This window comes from Pelobates fuscus, chromosome 9, assembly GCF_036172605.1.
Source record: "Pelobates fuscus isolate aPelFus1 chromosome 9, aPelFus1.pri, whole genome shotgun sequence".
Classification (NCBI taxonomy): domain Eukaryota; kingdom Metazoa; phylum Chordata; class Amphibia; order Anura; family Pelobatidae; genus Pelobates; species Pelobates fuscus.
Window position 1 is genome coordinate 170,328,186 of NC_086325.1, and position 20,864 is coordinate 170,349,049.

General features: G+C 42.8%; 1 protein-coding gene across 1 annotated transcript in view; it reads left to right on the top strand.

Annotated features, from left to right (window-relative positions):
- The first annotated feature begins 961 nt into the window (after positions 1 to 961).
- The window catches only part of LOC134572708 (caM kinase-like vesicle-associated protein), a 76,985-nt gene continuing 57,082 nt past the window's right edge, over positions 962 to 20,864 (top strand). The window contains exon 1 of the mRNA XM_063431820.1: positions 962 to 1,140. The gene's annotated coding sequence lies outside the window, so the exon portion shown is untranslated. The remainder of the gene's footprint in view (positions 1,141 to 20,864) is intronic.

Consider the following 20,864-nt stretch of genomic DNA (forward strand, 5'->3'; position numbering starts at 1 on the left):
CACAGGTGAGACATATCAGGGGGCACAGGAAAGGCAGGCCAGGGGGCACAGGTGAGACATATCAGGGGGCACAGGAAAGGCAGGCCAGGGGGCACAGGTGAGACATATCAGGGGGCATAGGAAAGGCAGGCCAGGGGGCACAGGTGAGACATATCAGGGGGCACAGGTGAGACATATCAGGGGGCATAGGAAAGGCAGGCCAGGGGGCACAGGTGAGACATATCAGGGGGCACAGGAAAGGCAGGCCAGGGGCACAGGTGAGACATATCAGGGGGCACAGGTGAGACATATCAGGGGGCATAGGAAAGGCAGGCCAGGGGGCACAGGTGAGACATATCAGGGGGCACAGGTGAGACATATCAGGGGGCACAGGTGAGGCATATCAGGGGGCATAGGAAAGGCAGGCCAGGGGGCACAGGTGAGACATATCAGGGGGCACAGGAAAGGCAGGCCAGGGGCACCGGTGAGACATATCAGGGGGCACAGGTGAGACATATCAGGGGGCACAGGTGAGACATATCAGGGGGCATAGGAAAGGCAGGCCAGGGGGCACAGGTGAGACATATCAGGGGGCACAGGTGAGACATATCAGGGGGCACAGGAAAGGCAGGCCAGGGGGCACAGGTGAGACATATCAGAGGGCACAGGAAAGGCAGGCCAGGGGGCACAGGTGAGACATATCAGGGGGCATAGGTGAGACATATCAGGGGGCACAGGAAAGGCAGGCCAGGGGGCACAGGTGAGACATATCAGGGGGCACAGGAAAGACAGGCCAGGGGGCACAGGTGAGACATATCAGGGACCTCTAAGTTGCACATTGCAGTTGCACTGTACCTAACATTCCCTTCGCTGCAGACCGCCCTTTGCTGCCACCCTGTGGCGAGATGTGGGTAGTGCAGGCACTCAGTAGGGGGCAGCCTCCTGTGGGTTAGAGCATTCTCTCCCTCCCTCTCTCTTACTCCCATCCTGGGTTTATCTTTCCTTCTCTCCTGGCTGTGTCTCTGTCAGTCTGCACACTTTGCCCTCACCTGGAACAGCCCCCCCGTACTATGCCTCCCCTGCCCCCCTATACCCCTGCACCCCCCAGCCCACTCTGAGAAGCTGCCCCCTCCCAGCCACATCCTGTCCCTGCAGCCTCAGGTAGGTGACTTTTAAGAAGAACTTCCCTAATTATACAAGAGAGGGGGTGGATGCTGTGCAGGCTCTGCTTTTACCCCTGCATGGGGTATTAATACTCAATGTTCTGCTATGGGGGTAATAATCCAGAGTGCTCTGCTATGGGGTAATAATACAGAATGTTATGCTATGGGGGTGATAATACAGAATGTTCTGCTATGGGGGTAATAATACAGAGTGCTCTGCTATGGGGTAATAATACAGAGTGCTCTACTATGGGGTAATAATACAGAATGCTCTGCTATGGGGTAATAATACAGAATGCTCTAGTATGGGGTAATAATACAGAATGCTCTGCTATGGGGGTAATAATACAGAATGCTCTGCTATGGGGTAATAATCCAGAATGCTCTGCTATGGGGGTAATAATACAGAGTGCTCTGCTATGGTGTAATAATACAGAGTGCTCTGCTATGGGGGTAATAATACAGAATTCTCTGCTATGGGGTAACAATACAGAATGCTCTGCTATGGGGTAATAATAAAGAATGTTCTGCTGGGGGTAATAATACAGAATGTTCTGCTATGGGGTAATAATACAGAGTGCTCTGCTATGGGGTAATAATATAGAGTGCTCTGCTATGGGGTAATAATCCAGAATGCTCTGCTATGGGGTAATAATACAGAGTGCTCTGCTATGGGGTAATAATATAGAATGTTCTGCTGGGGGTAATAATACAGAATGCTCTGCTATGGGGTAATAATACAGAATGCTCTGCTATGGGGTAATAATATAGAGTGCTCTGCTATGGGGTAATAATCCAGAATGCTCTGCTATGGGGTAATAATACAGAGTGCTCTGCTATGGTGTAATAATACAGAGTGCTCTGCTATGGGGTAATAATCCAGAATGCTCTGCTATGGGGTAATAATACAGAATGTTCTGCTATGGGGTAATAATACAGAGTGCTCTGCTATGGGGTAATAATATAGAATGTTCTGCTGGGGGTAATAATACAGAATGCTCTGCTATGGGGTAATAATATAGAGTGCTGTGCTATGGGGGTAATAATACAGAATGTTCTGCTATGGGGTAATAATACAGAGTGCTCTACTATGGGGTAATAATACAGAATGCTCTGCTATGGGGTAATAATACAGAATGCTCTGCTATGGGGTAATAATACAGAATGCTCTGCTATGGGGGTAATAATCCAGAATGCTCTGCTATGGGGTAATAATCCAGAATGCTCTGCTATGGGGTAATAATACAGAGTGCTCTACTATGGGGTAATAATCCAGAATGCTCTGCTATGGGGTAATAATACAGAGTGCTCTGCTATGGTGTAATAATACAGAGTGCTCTGCTATGGGGTAATAATCCAGAATGCTCTGCTATGGGGTAATAATACAGAATGTTCTGCTATGGGGTAATAATACAGAGTGCTCTGCTATGGGGTAATAATATAGAATGTTCTGCTGGGGGTAATAATACAGAATGCTCTGCTATGGGGTAATAATATAGAGTGCTGTGCTATGGGGGTAATAATACAGAATGTTCTGCTATGGGGTAATAATACAGAGTGCTCTACTATGGGGTAATAATACAGAATGCTCTGCTATGGGGTAATAATACAGAATGCTCTGCTATGGGGTAATAATACAGAATGCTCTGCTATGGGGGTAATAATCCAGAATGCTCTGCTATGGGGTAATAATCCAGAATGCTCTGCTATGGGGTAATAATACAGAGTGCTCTACTATGGGGTAATAATACAGAATGCTCTGCTATGGGGTAATAATACAGAATGCTCTGCTATGGGGGTAATAATACAGAATGCTCTGCTATGGGGTAATAATCCAGAATGCTCTGCTATGGGGGTAATAATACAGAGTGCTCTGCTATGGTGTAATAATACAGAGTGCTCTGCTATGGGGGTAATAATACAGAATGTTCTGCTATGGGGTAATAATACAGAATTCTCTGCTATGGGGTAATAATAAAGAATGTTCTGCTGGGGGTAACTTCCCTAATTATACAAGAGAGGGGGTGGATGCTGTGCAGGCTCTGCTTTTACCCCTGCATGGGGTATTAATACTCAATGTTCTGCTATGGGGGTAATAATCCAGAGTGCTCTGCTATGGGGTAATAATACAGAATGTTATGCTATGGGGGTGATAATACAGAATGTTCTGCTATGGGGGTAATAATACAGAGTGCTCTGCTATGGGGTAATAATACAGAGTGCTCTACTATGGGGTAATAATACAGAATGCTCTGCTATGGGGTAATAATACAGAATGCTCTGCTATGGGGTAATAATACAGAATGCTCTGCTATGGGAGTAATAATACAGAATGTTCTGCTATGGGGTAATAATACAGAGTGCTCTGCTATGGGGTAATAATACAGAATGCTCTGCTATGGGGTAATAATAAAGAATGCTCTGCTGGGGGTAATAATCCAGAATGCTCTGCTATGGGGTAATAATCCAGAATGCTCTGCTATGGGGTAATAATACAGAATGCTCTACTATGGGGTAATAATACAGAATGCTCTGCTATGGGGTAATAATACAGAATGCTCTGCTGGGGGTAATAATACAGAGTGCTCTGCTATGGGGTAATAATACAGAGTGCTCTGCTATGGGGTAATAATACAGAATGCTCTGCTATGGGGTAATAATAAAGAATGCTCTGCTGGGGGTAATAATACAGAATGCTCTGCTATGGGGTAATAATACAGAGTGCTCTGCTATGGGGTTATAATACAGAATGCTCTGCTGGGGGTAATAATACAGAATGTTCTGCTATGGGGTAATAATACAGAGTGCTCTGCTATGGGGTAATAATACAGAATGCTCTGCTATGGGGGTAATAATACAGAATGCTCTGCTATGGGGTAATAATCCAGAATGCTCTGCTATGGGGGTAATAATACAGAGTGCTCTGCTATGGTGTAATAATACAGAGTGCTCTGCTATGGGGGTAATAATACAGAATGTTCTGCTATGGGGTAATAATACAGAATTCTCTGCTATGGGGTAATAATAAAGAATGTTCTGCTGGGGGTAATAATACAGAATGTTCTGCTATGGGGTAATAATACAGAGTGCTCTGCTATGGGAGTAATAATACAGAATGTTCTGCTATGGGGTAATAATACAGAGTGCTCTGCTATGGGGTAATAATACAGAATGCTCTGCTATGGGGTAATAATAAAGAATGCTCTGCTGGGGGTAATAATCCAGAATGCTCTGCTATGGGGTAATAATCCAGAATGCTCTGCTATGGGGTAATAATACAGAATGCTCTACTATGGGGTAATAATACAGAATGCTCTGCTATGGGGTAATAATACAGAATGCTCTGCTGGGGGTAATAATACAGAGTGCTCTGCTATGGGGTAATAATACAGAGTGCTCTGCTATGGGGTAATAATACAGAATGCTCTGCTATGGGGTAATAATAAAGAATGCTCTGCTGGGGGTAATAATACAGAATGCTCTGCTATGGGGTAATAATACAGAGTGCTCTGCTATGGGGTAATAATACAGAATGCTCTGCTGGGGGTAATAATACAGAATGCTCTGCTATGGGGTAATAATACAGAGTGCTCTGCTATGGGGTAATAATACAGAATGCTCTGCTATGGGGTAATGATAAAGAATGCTCTGCTGGGGGTAATAATCCAGAATGCTCTGCTATGGGGTAATAATCCAGAATGCTCTGCTATGGGGTAATAATACAGAATGCTCTACTATGGGGTAATAATACAGAGTGCTCTGCTATGGGAGTAATAATACAGAATGTTCTGCTATGGGGTAATAATACAGAATGCTCTGCTGGGGGTAATAATACAGAATGCTCTGCTATGGGGGTAATAATACAGAATGTTCTGCTATGGGGTAATAATACAGAATGCTCTGCTATGGGGTAATAATACAGAATGCTCTGCTATGGGGTAATAATAAAGAATGTTCTGCTATGGGGGTATTAATACAGAATGCTCTGCTGGGGGTAATAATACAGAATGCTCTGCTATGGGGTAATAATCCAGAATGCTCTGCTATGGGGTAATAATACAGAGTGCTCTGCTATGGGGTAATAATACAGAGTGCTCTGCTATGGGGGTAATAATACAGAATTCTCTGCTATGGGGTAATAATACAGAATGTTCTGCTGGGGGTAATAATACAGAATGCTCTGCTATGGGGTAATAATACAGAGTGCTCTGCTATGGGGTAATAATACAGAATGCTCTGCTATGGGGTAATAATACAGAATGCTCTGCTATGGGGTAATAATACAGAATGCTCTGCTATGGGGTAATAATACAGAGTGCTCTACTATGGGGTAATAATACAGAATGCTCTGCTATGGGGTAATAATACAGAATGCTCTGCTATGGGGTAATAATACAGAATGCTCTGCTATGGGGGTAATAATCCAGAATGCTCTGCTATGGGGTAATAATCCAGAATGCTCTGCTATGGGGTAATAATACAGAGTGCTCTACTATGGGGTAATAATACAGAATGCTCTGCTATGGGGTAATAATACAGAATGCTCTGCTATGGGGGTAATAATACAGAATGCTCTGCTATGGGGTAATAATCCAGAATGCTCTGCTATGGGGGTAATAATACAGAGTGCTCTGCTATGGTGTAATAATACAGAGTGCTCTGCTATGGGGGTAATAATACAGAATGTTCTGCTATGGGGTAATAATACAGAATTCTCTGCTATGGGGTAATAATAAAGAATGTTCTGCTGGGGGTAACTTCCCTAATTATACAAGAGAGGGGGTGGATGCTGTGCAGGCTCTGCTTTTACCCCTGCATGGGGTATTAATACTCAATGTTCTGCTATGGGGGTAATAATCCAGAGTGCTCTGCTATGGGGTAATAATACAGAATGTTATGCTATGGGGGTGATAATACAGAATGTTCTGCTATGGGGGTAATAATACAGAGTGCTCTGCTATGGGGTAATAATACAGAGTGCTCTACTATGGGGTAATAATACAGAATGCTCTGCTATGGGGTAATAATACAGAATGCTCTGCTATGGGGTAATAATACAGAATGCTCTGCTATGGGAGTAATAATACAGAATGTTCTGCTATGGGGTAATAATACAGAGTGCTCTGCTATGGGGTAATAATACAGAATGCTCTGCTATGGGGTAATAATAAAGAATGCTCTGCTGGGGGTAATAATCCAGAATGCTCTGCTATGGGGTAATAATCCAGAATGCTCTGCTATGGGGTAATAATACAGAATGCTCTACTATGGGGTAATAATACAGAATGCTCTAGTATGGGGTAATAATACAGAATGCTCTGCTGGGGGTAATAATACAGAGTGCTCTGCTATGGGGTAATAATACAGAGTGCTCTGCTATGGGGTAATAATACAGAATGCTCTGCTATGGGGTAATAATAAAGAATGCTCTGCTGGGGGTAATAATACAGAATGCTCTGCTATGGGGTAATAATACAGAGTGCTCTGCTATGGGGTTATAATACAGAATGCTCTGCTGGGGGTAATAATACAGAATGTTCTGCTATGGGGTAATAATACAGAGTGCTCTGCTATGGGGTAATAATACAGAATGCTCTGCTATGGGGGTAATAATACAGAATGCTCTGCTATGGGGTAATAATCCAGAATGCTCTGCTATGGGGGTAATAATACAGAGTGCTCTGCTATGGTGTAATAATACAGAGTGCTCTGCTATGGGGGTAATAATACAGAATGTTCTGCTATGGGGTAATAATACAGAATTCTCTGCTATGGGGTAATAATAAAGAATGTTCTGCTGGGGGTAATAATACAGAATGTTCTGCTATGGGGTAATAATACAGAGTGCTCTGCTATGGGAGTAATAATACAGAATGTTCTGCTATGGGGTAATAATACAGAGTGCTCTGCTATGGGGTAATAATACAGAATGCTCTGCTATGGGGTAATAATAAAGAATGCTCTGCTGGGGGTAATAATCCAGAATGCTCTGCTATGGGGTAATAATCCAGAATGCTCTGCTATGGGGTAATAATACAGAATGCTCTACTATGGGGTAATAATACAGAATGCTCTGCTATGGGGTAATAATACAGAATGCTCTGCTGGGGGTAATAATACAGAGTGCTCTGCTATGGGGTAATAATACAGAGTGCTCTGCTATGGGGTAATAATACAGAATGCTCTGCTATGGGGTAATAATAAAGAATGCTCTGCTGGGGGTAATAATACAGAATGCTCTGCTATGGGGTAATAATACAGAGTGCTCTGCTATGGGGTAATAATACAGAATGCTCTGCTGGGGGTAATAATACAGAATGCTCTGCTATGGGGTAATAATACAGAGTGCTCTGCTATGGGGTAATAATACAGAATGCTCTGCTATGGGGTAATGATAAAGAATGCTCTGCTGGGGGTAATAATCCAGAATGCTCTGCTATGGGGTAATAATCCAGAATGCTCTGCTATGGGGTAATAATACAGAATGCTCTACTATGGGGTAATAATACAGAGTGCTCTGCTATGGGAGTAATAATACAGAATGTTCTGCTATGGGGTAATAATACAGAATGCTCTGCTGGGGGTAATAATACAGAATGCTCTGCTATGGGGGTAATAATACAGAATGTTCTGCTATGGGGTAATAATACAGAATGCTCTGCTATGGGGTAATAATACAGAATGCTCTGCTATGGGGTAATAATAAAGAATGTTCTGCTATGGGGGTATTAATACAGAATGCTCTGCTGGGGGTAATAATACAGAATGCTCTGCTATGGGGTAATAATCCAGAATGCTCTGCTATGGGGTAATAATACAGAGTGCTCTGCTATGGGGTAATAATACAGAGTGCTCTGCTATGGGGGTAATAATACAGAATTCTCTGCTATGGGGTAATAATACAGAATGTTCTGCTGGGGGTAATAATACAGAATGCTCTGCTATGGGGTAATAATACAGAGTGCTCTGCTATGGGGTAATAATACAGAATGCTCTGCTATGGGGTAATAATACAGAATGCTCTGCTATGGGGTAATAATACAGAGTGCTCTGCTATGGGGTAATAATATAGAATGTTCTACTATGGGGGTAATAATACAGAATGTTCTGCTATGGGGTAATAATACAGAGTGCTCTGCTATGGGGTAATAATCCAGAATGCTCTGCTATGGGGTAATAATACAGAGTGCTCTGCTATGGGGTAATAATATAGAATGTTCTACTATGGGGGTAATAATACAGAATGTTCTGCTATGGGGTAATAATACAGAGTGCTCTGCTATGGGGTAATAATATAGAATGTTCTACTATGGGGGTAATAATACAGAATGCTCTGCTATTGGGTAATAATACATCATGCTCTGCTATGGGGTAATAATACAGAATGTTCTGCTATGGGGTAATAATACAGAATGTTCTGCTGGGGGTAATAATACAGAATGCTCTGCTATGGGGTAATAATACAGAGTGCTCTGCTATGGGGTAATAATTCAGAATGTTCTGCTATGGGGTAATAATACAGAATGTTCTGCTATGGGGTAATAATACAGAGTGCTCTGCTATTGGGTAATAATACAGAATGCTCTGCTATGGGGTAATAATACAGAATGTTCTGCTGGGGGTAATAATACAGAATGTTCTGCTATGGGGTAATAATTCAGAATGTTCTGCTATGGGGTAATAATACAGAATGTTCTGCTATGGGGTAATAATACAGAGTGCTCTGCTATTGGGTAATAATACAGAATGCTCTGCTAAGGGGTAATAATACAGAATGTTCTGCTGGGGGTAATAATACAGAATGCTCTGCTATGGGGTAATAATATAGAGTGCTGTGCTATGGGGGTAATAATACAGAGTGCTGTGCTATGGGGGTAATAATACAGAATGCTCTGCTATTGGGTAATAATACAGAATGCTCTGCTATGGGGTAATAATACAGAGTGCTCTGCTATTGGGTAATAATACAGAATGCTCTGCTATGGGAAATTAGTTGGTTACAAAGTTTTGCAGTAATTAGGTAATTGGTCTGTGAGCTCTGCACTTATTGCTGGTATATAATGCTCTGCACTTATTGCCGATTGATATATAATGCTCTGCAGGGTAGATCTTAGGGTAGTAGATACCTGGAATAGCCTTCCAGTGGTAGCAGTAACAGTGATATAGAAAGGGTAGTAGATACCTGGAATATCCTTCCAGTGGGAGCAGTAACAGTGATATAGAAAGGGTAGTAGATACCTGGAATAGCCTTCCAGTGGGAGCAGTGATATAGAAAGGGTAGTAGATACCTGGAATAGCCTTCCAGTGGGAGCAGTAACAGTGACATAGAACGGGGAGTATATACCTGGAATAGCCTTCCAGTGGGAGCAGTAACAGTGATATAGAAAGGGTAGTAGATACCTGGAATAGCCTTCCAGTGGGAGCAGTAACAGTGATATAGAAAGGGTAGTAGATACCTGAAATAGCCTTCCAGTGGGAGCAGTAACTGTGATATAGAAAGGGTAGTAGATACCTGGAATAGCCTTCCAGTGGGAGCAGTAACAGTGATATAGAAAGGGTAGTAGATACCTGGAATAGCCTTCCAGTGGGAGCAGTAACAGTGATATTGAAAGGGTAGTAGATACATGGAATAGCCTTCCAGTGGGAGCAGTAACAGTCATATAGAAAGGGTAGTAGATACCTGGAATAGCCTTCCAGTGGGAGCAGTAACAGTGATATAGAAAGGGTAGTAGATACCTGGAATAGCCTTCCAGTGGGAGCGGTAACAGTGATATAGAAAGGGTAGTAGATACCTGGAATAGCCTTCCAGTGGGAGCAGTAACAGTGAAATAGAAAGGGTAGTAGATACCTGGAATAGCCTTCCAGTGGTAGCAGTAACAGTGATATAGAAAGGGTAGTATTTACCTGGAATAGCCTTCCAGTGGAAGCGGTAACAGTGATATAGAAAGGGTAGTAGATACCTGGAATAGATTTCCAGTGGTAGCAGTAACAGTGATATAGAAAGGGTAGTAGATACCTGGAATAGCCTTCCAGTGGGAGCAGTGATATAGAAAGGGTAGTAGATACCTGGAATAGCCTTCCAGTGGGAGCAGTAACAGCGATATAGAAAGGGTAGTAGATACCTGAAATAGCCTTCCAGTGGGAGCAGTAACTGTGATATAGAAAGGGTAGTAGATACCTGGAATAGCCTTCCAGTGGGAGCAGTAACAGTGATATAGAAAGGGTAGTAGATACCTGGAATATCCTTCCAGTGGGAGCGGTAACAGTGATATTGAAAGGGTAGTAGATACATGGAATAGCCTTCCAGTGGGAGCAGTAACAGTGAAATAGAAAGGGTAGTAGATACCTGGAATAGCCTTCCAGTGGGAGCAGTAACAGTGATATAGAAAGGGTAGTAGATACCTGGAATAGCCTTCCAGTGGGAGCGGTAACAGTGATATAGAAAGGGTAGTAGATACCTGGAATAGCCTTCCAGTGGGAGCAGTAACAGTGAAATAGAAAGGGTAGTAGATACCTGGAATAGCCTTCCAGTGGTAGCAGTAACAGTGATATAGAAAGGGTAGTATTTACCTGGAATAGCCTTCCAGTGGAAGCGGTAACAGTGATATAGAAAGGGTAGTAGATACCTGGAATAGATTTCCAGTGGTAGCAGTAACAGTGATATAGAAAGGGTAGTAGATACCTGGAATAGCCTTCCAGTGGGAGCAGTGATATAGAAAGGGTAGTAGATACCTGGAATAGCCTTCCAGTGGGAGCAGTAACAGTGATATAGAAAGGGTAGTAGATACCTGAAATAGCCTTCCAGTGGGAGCAGTAACTGTGATATAGAAAGGGTAGTAGATACCTGGAATAGCCTTCCAGTGGGAGCGGTAACAGTGATATAGAAAGGGTAGTAGATACCTGGAATAGCCTTCCAGTGGGAGCAGTAACAGTGAAATAGAAAGGGTAGTAGATACCTGGAATAGCCTTTCAGTGGTAGCAGTAACAGTGATATAGAAAGGGTAGTATTTACCTGGAATAGCCTTCCAGTGGAAGCGGTAACAGTGATATAGAAAGGGTAGTAGATACCTGTAGATTCCAGTGGGAGCAGTAACAGTGATATTGAATGGGTAGTAGATACCTGGAATAGCCTTCCAGTGGGAGCAGTAACAGTGATATTGAATGGGTAGTAGATACCTGGAATAGTCTTCCAGTGGGAGCAGTAACAGTGATATAGAAAGGGTAGTAGATACCTGGAATAGCCTTCCAGCGGGAGCAGTAACAGTGATATAGAAAGGGTAGTAGATACCCGGAATAGCTTTCCAGTGGGAGCAGTAACAGTGATATAGAAAGGGTAGTAGATACCTGGAATAGCCTTCCAGCGGGAGCAGTAACAGTGATATAGAAAGGGTAGTAGATACCCGGAATAGCTTTCCAGTGGGAGCAGTAACAGTGATATAGAAAGGGTAGTAGATACCGGGAATAGCCTTCCAGTGGAAGCAGTAACAGTGATATAGAAAGGGTAGTAGATACCTGGAATAGATTTCCAGTGGGAACAGTAACAGTGATATAGAAAGGGTAGTAGATACCTGGAATAGCCTTCCAGTGAGAGCAGTAACAGTGATATCGAAAGGGTAGTATATACCTGGAATAGCCTTCCAGTGGGAGCAGTAACAGTGAAATAGAAGGGGTAGTAGATACCTGGAATAGCCTTCCAGTGGGAGCAGTAACAGTGATATAGAAAGGGTAGTATTTACCTGGAATAGCCTTCCAGTGGAAGCGGTAACAGTGATATAGAAAGGGTAGTAGATACCTGGAATAGCCTTCCTGTGGGAGCAGTAACAGTGATATAGAAAGGGTAGTAGATACCTGGAATAGCCTTCCTGTGGGAGCAGTAACAGTGATATAGAAAGGGTAGTAGATACCTGTAGATTCCAGTGGGAGCAGTAACAGTGATATAGAAAGGGTAGTAGATACCTGGAATAGCTTTCCAGTGGGAGCAATAAGAGTGATATTGAATGGGTAGTAGATACCTGGAATAGCCTTCCAGTGGGAGCAGTAACAGTGAAATAGAAAGGGTAGTAGATACCTGGAATAGCCTTCCAGTGGGTGCAGTAACAGTGATATAGAAAGGGTAGTAGATACCCGGAATAGCTTTCCAGTGAGAGCAGTAACAGTGATACAGAAAGGGTAGTAGATACCTGGAATAGCCTTCCAGTGGGAGCAGTAACAGTGATATAGAAAGGGTAGTAGATACCTGGAATAGCCTTCCAGTGGGAGCAGTAACAGTGATATAGAAAGGGTAGTAGATACCTGGAATAGCCTTCCAGTGGAAGCAGTAACAGTGATATAGAAAGGGTAGCAGATACCTGGAATAGCCTTCCACTGGGAGCAGTAACAGCGATATAGAAAGGGTAGTAGATACCAGGAATAGCCTTCCACTGGGAGCAGTAACAGCGATATAGAAAGGGTAGTAGATACCAGGAATAGCCTTCCAGTGGAAGCAGTAACAGTGATATAGAAAGGGTAGCAGATACCTGGAATAGCCTTCCACTGGGAGCAGTAACAGCGATATAGAAAGGGTAGTAGATACCAGGAATAGCCTTCCAGTGGGAGCAGTAACAGTGATATAGAAAGAGTAGTAGATACCTGGAATAGCCTTCCAGTGGGAGCAGTAACAGTGATATAGAAAGGGTAGTAGATACCTGGAATAGCCTTCCAGTGGGAGCAGTAACAGCGATATAGAAAGGGTAGTAGATACCTGGAATAGCTTTCCAGTGGGAGCAGTAACAGTGATATAGAAAGGGTAGTAGATACCGGGAATAGCCTTCCAGTGGAAGCAGTAAAGTGCATCTTTCTAGTTAGGCTGGACAAGCAGCAACATTCCCTTTCAGGAAACATTGACTCCCTCTGTGTTCTCTGTAAGGCAGAGTTGCTTAAATCCTGTGGGTTCTAGAATGGATAATTCCTATTCTAAACCTGTCAATCAATATTTTAGAGAAATGAACAGAGATTGGATCCTGGATTATAGACTTTTCTGGAATGTCAGTTTTTACAGATTTATTATTAGTTTATTGTTTTGTTTCGCTTCTCGTTGTTCTAGAATGGTCAGATAAAGCCTCGCTTCTCGTTCTAGAATGGTCAGATAAAGTCTTGTTTCTCGTGGTTCTAGAATGGTCAGATAAAGCCTCGCTTCTTGTGGTTCTAGAATGGTCATATAAAGCCTTGCTTCTTGTGGTTCTAGAATGGTCAGATAAAGCCTCGCTTCTCGTTCTAGAATGGTCAGATAAAGTCTTGTTTCTCGTGGTTCTAGAATGGTCAGATAAAGCCTCGCTTCTTGTGGTTCTAGAATGGTCATATAAAGCCTTGCTTCTTGTGGTTCTAGAATGGTCAGATAAAGCCTTGTTTCTCATTGTTCTAGAATGGCCAGATAAAGCCTCGCTTCTCGTTGTTCTAGAATTGTCAGATAAAGCCTCGTTTCTTGTTGTTCTAGAATGGTCAGATAAAGCCTCGCTTCTCGTTGTTCTAGAATGGTCAGATAAAGCCTTGTTTCTTGTTGTTCTAGAATGGTCAGATAAAGCCTCATTTCTTGTTGTTCTAGAATGGTCAGATAAAACCTTGCTTCTCATTGTTCTAGAATGGTCAGCTAAAGCCTTGTTTCTCGTTGTTCTAGAATGGTCAGATAAAGCCTCGCTTCTTGTTGTTCTAGAATGGTCACATAAAGCCTCGCTTCTCGTTGTTCTAGAATGGTCAGATAAAGCCTCGCTTCTTGTTGTTCTAGAATGGTCAGATAAAGCCTTGTTTCTCGTTCTAGAATGGTCAGTTAAAGCCTAGTTTCTCGTTGTTCTAGAATGGTCAGATAAAGCCTTGTTTCTCGTTGTTTTAGAATGGTCAGATAAAGCCTAGCTTCTCGTGGTTCTAAAAGGGTCAGATAAAGCCTTGTTTCTTGTTGTTCTAGAATGGTCAGATAAATCCTTGTTTCTCGTTGTTCTAGAATGGTCAGATAAAGCCTCGCTTCTTGTTGTTCTAGAATGGTCAGATAAAGCCTCGCTTCTTGTTGTTCTAGAATGGTCAGATAAAGCCTTGTTTCTCGTTCTAGAATGGTCAGTTAAAGCCTCGTTTCTCGTTGTTCTAGAATGGTCAGATAAAGCCTTGTTTCTCGTTGTTTTAGAATGGTCGAAAGAAGCCTAGCTTCTTGTGGTTCTAAAATGGTCAGATAAAGCCTCGTTTCTTGTTGTTCTAGAATGGTCAGATAAATCCTTGTTTCTCGTTGTTATAGAATGGCCAGATAAAGCCTCGCTTCTTGTTGTTCTAGAATGGTCAGATAAAGCCTCGCTTCTTGTTGTTCTAGAATGTTCAGATAAAGCCTTGTTTCTCGTTGTTCTAGAATGGTCAGATAAAGCCTCGCTTCTTGTTGTTCTAGAATGGTCAGATAAAGCCTCGTTTCTCGTTCTAGAATGGTCAGATAAAGCCTTGTTTCTCGTTCTAGAATGGTCAGATAAAGCCTCGTTTCTCGTTGTTCTAGAATGGTCAGATAAAGCCTCGTTTCTCGTTGTTCTAGAATGGTCAGTTAAAGCCTCGTTTCTCGTTGTTATAGAATGGTCAGATAAAGCCTTGTTTCTCGTTGTTTTAGAATGGTCAGATGAAGCCTAGCTTCTCGTGGTTCTAAAATGGTCAGATAAAGCCTCGTTTCTTGTTGTTCTAGAATGGTCAGATAAATCCTTGTTTCTCGTTGTTCTAGAATGGTCAGATAAAGCCTCGCTTCTTGTTGTTCTAGAATGGTCAGATAAAGCCTCGCTTCTTGTTGTTCTAGAATGTTCAGATAAAGCCTTGTTTCTCGTTGTTCTAGAATGGTCAGATAAAGCCTCGCTTCTTGTTGTTCTAGAATGGTCAGATAAAGCCTCGTTTCTCATTCTAGAATGGTCAGATAAAGCCTTGTTTCTCGTTCTAGAATGGTCAGATAAAGCCTCATTTCTCGTTGTTCTAGAATGGTCAGATAAAGCCTCGCTTCTAATTGTTCTAGAATGGTCAGATAAAGCCTCGCTTCTCGTTGTTCTAGGATGGTCAGATAAAGCCTTGTTTCTCGTTGTTCTAGAATGGTCAGATAAAGCCTTGCTTCTTGTTGTTCTAGAATGGTCCGATACAGCTTTGCTTATTGTTGTTATAAAATGATCAGTTAAAGCCTCGTTTCTCGTTGTTCTAGAATGGTCAGATAAAGCATTGCTTCTCGTTGTTTTAGAATGGTCAAATAAAGCCTTGCTTCTCATTGTTCTAAAATGGTCAGATAAATTCGTGTTTCTTGTTGTTCTAGAATGGTCAGATAAAGCCTCGCTTTTTGTTGTTCTAGAACGGTCAGATAAAGCCTAGTTTCTCGTTGTTGTAGAATGGTCCGATAAGGCCTTGCTTTTTGTTGTTCTAGAATGGTCAGATAAAGCCTTGTTTCTCGTTCTAAAATGGTCAGTTAAATCCTCGTTTCTCGTTGTTCTAGAATGGTCAGATAAAGCCTAGTTTCTCGTTGTTTTAGAATGGTCAGATAAAGCCTAGCTTCTCGTGGTTCTAAAATAGTCAGATAAAGCCTTGTTTCTTGTTGTTCTAGAATGGTCCGATTAAGCCTTGCTTCTCTTTGTTCTAGAATGGTCAGATAAAGCCTCGCTTCTTGTTGTTCTAGAATGGTCAGATAAATCCTTGTTTCTCGTTGTTCTAGAATGGTCAGATAAAGCCTTGTTTCTTGTTGTTCTAGAATGGTCAGATAAAGCCTCACTTCTCGTGGTTCTAGAATGGTCAGATAAAGCCTTGTTTCTCGTTGTTCTAGAATGGTCAGATAAAGCCTCGTTTCTCGTTGTTCTAGAATGGTCAGATAAAGCCCCGCTTCTCATTGTTCTAGAATGGTCAGATAAAGCCCTGCTTCTCGTTCTAGAATTGTCAGATAAAGCCTCGTTTCTCGTTGTTCTAGAATGGTCAGATAAAGCCTCGCTTCTCGTTGTTCTAGAATTGTCAGATAAAGCCTCGTTTCTTGTTGTTCTAGAATGGTCAGATAAAGCCTCGTTTCTCGTTGTTCTAGAATGGTCAGATAAAGCCTAGTTTCTTGTTGTTCTAGAATGGTCAGATAAAACCTCGCTTCTCGTTGTTCTAGAATGGTCAGATAAGGCCTCGTTTCTTGTTGTTCTAGAATGGTCACATAAAGCCTCGCTTCTCGTTGTTCTAGAATGGTCAGATAAAGCCTCGCTTCTTGTTGTTCTAGAATGGTCAGATAAAGCCTTGTTTCTCGTTCTAGAATGGTCAGTTAAAGCCTTGTTTCTCGATGTTCTAGAATGGTCAGATAAAGCCTTGTTTCTCGTTGTTTTAGAATGGTCAGCTAAAGCCTAGCTTCTCGTGGTTCTGAAATGGTCAGATAAAGCCTTGTTTCTTGTTGTTCTAGAATGGTCAGATAAAGCCTCGCTTCTTGTTGTTCTAGAATGGTCAGATAAATCCTTGTTTCTTGTTGTTCTAGAATGGTCAGATAAAGCCTCACTTCTCGTGGTTCTAGAATGGTCAGATAAAGCCTTGTTTCTCGTTGTTCTAGAATGGTCAGATAAAGCCTTGTTTCTTGTTGTTCTAGAATGGTCAAATAAAGCCCCGCTTCTCATTGTTCTAGAATGGTCAGATAAAGCCCCGCTTCTCGTTCTAGAATTGTCAGATAAAGCCTTGTTTCTCGTTGTTCTAGAATGGTCAGATAAAGCCTCGCTTCTCGTTGTTCTAGAATTGTCAGATAAAGCCTCGTTTCTTGTTGTTCTAGTATGGTCAGATAAAGCATCGCTTCTCATTCTAGAATTGTCAGATAAAGCCTCGTTTCTCGTTGTTCTAGAATGGTCAGATAAAGCCTTGTTTCTCGTTGTTCTAGAATGGTCAGATAAAGCATCGCTTCTCATTCTAGAATTGTCAGATAAAGCCTCGTTTCTCGTTGTTCTAGAATGGTCAGATAAAGCCTTGTTTCTCGTTGTTCTAGAATGGTCAGATAAAGCCCCGCTCCTCGTTCTAGAATGGTCAGACAAAGCCTTGTTTCTCGTTGTTCTAGAATGGTCAGATAAAGCCCCGCTCCTCGTTCTAGAATGGTCAGATAAAGCCTCGCTTCTCGTTATGCAAGAACGGTTAGAAGTAGGCCTGTCTCTCCCAGTTCTAGAATGGTCAGTTGAAGCTTTACATCTCTCGATTTTAGAATGCTAAGATAATGTCTGTCTGTGAAACATTTTAGAGGAGTCTGTGGGTTTCTTTTGGGTAACATACAGTTATTATCAAGTGTTTGCTGAGAGTTTCAGGGATATTAATTAGTCCCCAGTGACAGGACAAACCGGCTTCTATCAACCAGAAACAACTAATTGGGGCAGTTGGGAATAACAGTCACTAAATATGTGTTACTCTATACAGAGAGACTGGCATTGTTACTATATACAGAGAGACTGGCAGTGTTACTATATACAGAGAGACTGGCCGTGTTACTGTATACAGAGAGACTGGCCGTGTTACTGTATACAGAGAGACTGGCCGTGTTACTGTATACAGAGAGACTGGCCGTGTTACTATATACAGAGAGATTGGCCGTGTTACTGTATACAGAGAGACTGGCCGCGTTACTGTATACAGAGAGACTGGCAGTGTTACTGTATACAGAGAGACTGGCCGTGTTACTGTATACAGAGAGACTGGCAGTGTTACTGTATACAGAGAGACTGGCAGTGTTACTGTATACAGAGAGACTGGCCGTGTTACTGTATACAGAGAGACTGGCAGTGTTACTGTATACAGAGAGATTGGCCGTGTTACTGTATACAGAGAGACTGGCAGTGTTACTGTATACAGAGAGATTGGCCGTGTTACTGTATACAGAGAGACTGGCAGTGTTACTGTATACAGAGAGACTGGCAGTGTTACTGTATACAGAGAGACTGTCCGTGTTACTATATACAGAGAGATTGGCCGTGTTACTGTATACAGAGAGACTGGCAGTGTTACTGTATACAGAGAGATTGGCCGTGTTACTGTATACAGAGAGACTGGCAGTGTTACTGTATACAGAGAGACTGGCAGTGTTACTGTATACAGAGAGATTGGCCGTGTTACTGTATACAGAGAGACTGGCAGTGTTACTGTATACAGAGAGACTGGCAGTGTTACTGTATACAGAGAGACTGGCCGTGTTACTGTATACAGAGAGACTGGCAGTGTTACTGTATACAGAGAGACTGCCCGTGTTACTGTATACAGAGAGACTGGCCGTGTTACTGTATATAGAGAGACTGGCAGTGTTACTGTATACAGAGAGACTGGCCGTGTTACTGTATACAGAGAGACTGGCAGTGTTACTGTATACAGAGAGACTGGCCGTGTTACTGTATACAGAGAGACTGGCAGTGTTACTGTATACAGAGAGACTGGCAGTGTTACTGTATACTGAGAGATTGGCAGTGTTACTGTATACAGAGAGACTGGCAGTGTTACTATATACAGAGAGACTGGCAGTGTTACTGTATACAGAGAGATTGGCCGTGTTACTGTATACAGAGAGACTGGCCGTGTTACTGTATACAGAGAGACTGGCAGTGTTACTGTATACAGAGAGACTGGCCGTGTTACTGTATACAGAGAGACTGGCAGTGTTACTGTATACAGAGAGACTGGCCGTGTTACTGTATACAGAGAGATTGGCCGTGTTACTGTATACAGAGAGACTGGCAGTGTTACTGTATACAGAGAGACTGGCAGTGTTACTGTATACAGAGAGACTGGCCGTGTTACTGTATACAGAGAGACTGGCAGTGTTACTGTATACAGAGAGATTGGCCGTGTTACTGTATACAGAGAGACTGGCAGTGTTACTGTATACAGAGAGACTGGCCGTGTTACTGTATACAGAGAGACTGGCAGTGTTACTGTATACAGAGAGATTGGCCGTGTTACTGTATACATAGAGACTGGCAGTGTTACTGTATACAGAGAGACTGGCAGTGTTACTATATACAGAGAGATTGGCCGTGTTACTGTATACAGAGAGACTGGCAGTGTTACTGTATACAGAGAGACTGGCCGTGTTACTGTATACAGAGAGATTGGCCGTGTTACTGTATACAGAGAGACTGGCAGTGGTACTGTATACAGAGAGACTGGCCGTGTTACTGTATACAGAGAGACTGGCCGTGTTACTGTATACAGAGAGACTGGCAGTGTTACTGTATACAGAGAGATTGGCCGTGTTACTGTATACAGAGAGACTGGCAGTGTTACTGTATACAGAGAGACTGGCAGTGTTACTATATACAGAGAGATTGGCCGTGTTACTCTATACAGAGAGACTGGCAGTGTTACTGTATACAGAGAGACTGGCCGTGTTACTGTATACAGAGAGACTGGCAGTGTTACTGTATACAGAGAGATTGGCCGTGTTACTGTATACAGAGAGACTGGCAGTGTTACTGTATACAGAGAGACTGGCCATGTTACTGTATACAGAGAGACTGGCAGTGTTACTATATACAGAGAGACTGGCAGTGTTACTGTATACAGAGAGACTGGCCGTGTTACTGTATACAGAGAGATTGGCCGTGTTACTGTATACAGAGAGACTGGCAGTGTTACTGTATACAGAGAGACTGGCCGTGTTACTGTTTCCAGAGAGATTGGCCGTGTTACTGTATACAGAGAGACTGGCCGTGTTACTGTATACAGAGAGACTGGCAGTGTTACTGTATACAGAGAGATTGGCCATGTTACTGTATACAGAGAGACTGGCAGTGTTACTGTATACAGAGAGACTGGCAGTGTTACTATATACAGAGAGATTGGCCGTGTTACTGTATACAGAGAGACTGGCAGTGTTACTGTATACAGAGAGACTGGCAGTGTTACTGTATACAGAGAGACTGGCAGTGTTACTGTATACAGAGAGACTGGCCGTGTTACTGTATACAGGGAGACTGGCAGTGTTACTGTATACAGAGAGACTGGCAGTGCTACTATATACAGAGAGACTGGCAGTGTTACTGTATACAGAGAGACTGGCAGTGTTACTGTATACAGAGAGACTGGCAGTGTTACTGTATACAGAGAGACTGGCCGTGTTACTGTATACAGAGAGACTGGCAGTGTTACTATATACAGAGAGACTGGCCGTGTTACTGTATACAGAGAGACTGGCAGTGTTACTGTATACAGAGAGACTGGCAGTGTTACTGTATACAGAGAGACTGACCGTGTTACTATATACAGAGAGACTGGCCGTGTTACTGTATACAGAGAGACTGGCAGTGTTACTATGCTGAGTCTATGGAGAGCTGCAGGGTTCAGTATTCAGTCTATGGAGAGCTGCAGGGCTAAGTGCTCAGTCTATGAAGAGCTGCAGGGTTCAGTCTATGGAGAGCTGCAGTGTTCAGTGTTCAGTCTATGGAGAGCTGCAGGGTTCAGTGTTCAGTCAATGGAGAGCTGCAGGGTTCAGTATTCAGTCTATGGAGAGCTGCAGGGTTCAGTATTCAGTCAATGGAGAGCTGCAGGGTTCAGTATTCAGTCTATGAAGAGCTGCAGGGTTTAGTATTCAGTCTATGGAGAGCTGCAGGGTTCAGTGCTCAGTCTATGAAGAGCTGCAGGGTTCAGTATTCAGTGTATGGAGAGCTGCAGGGTTCACTATTCAGTCTATGGAGAGCTGCAGGGTTCAGTGTTCAGTCTATGGAGAGCTGCAGGGTTCAGTATTCAGTCTATGAAGAGCTGCAGGGTTCA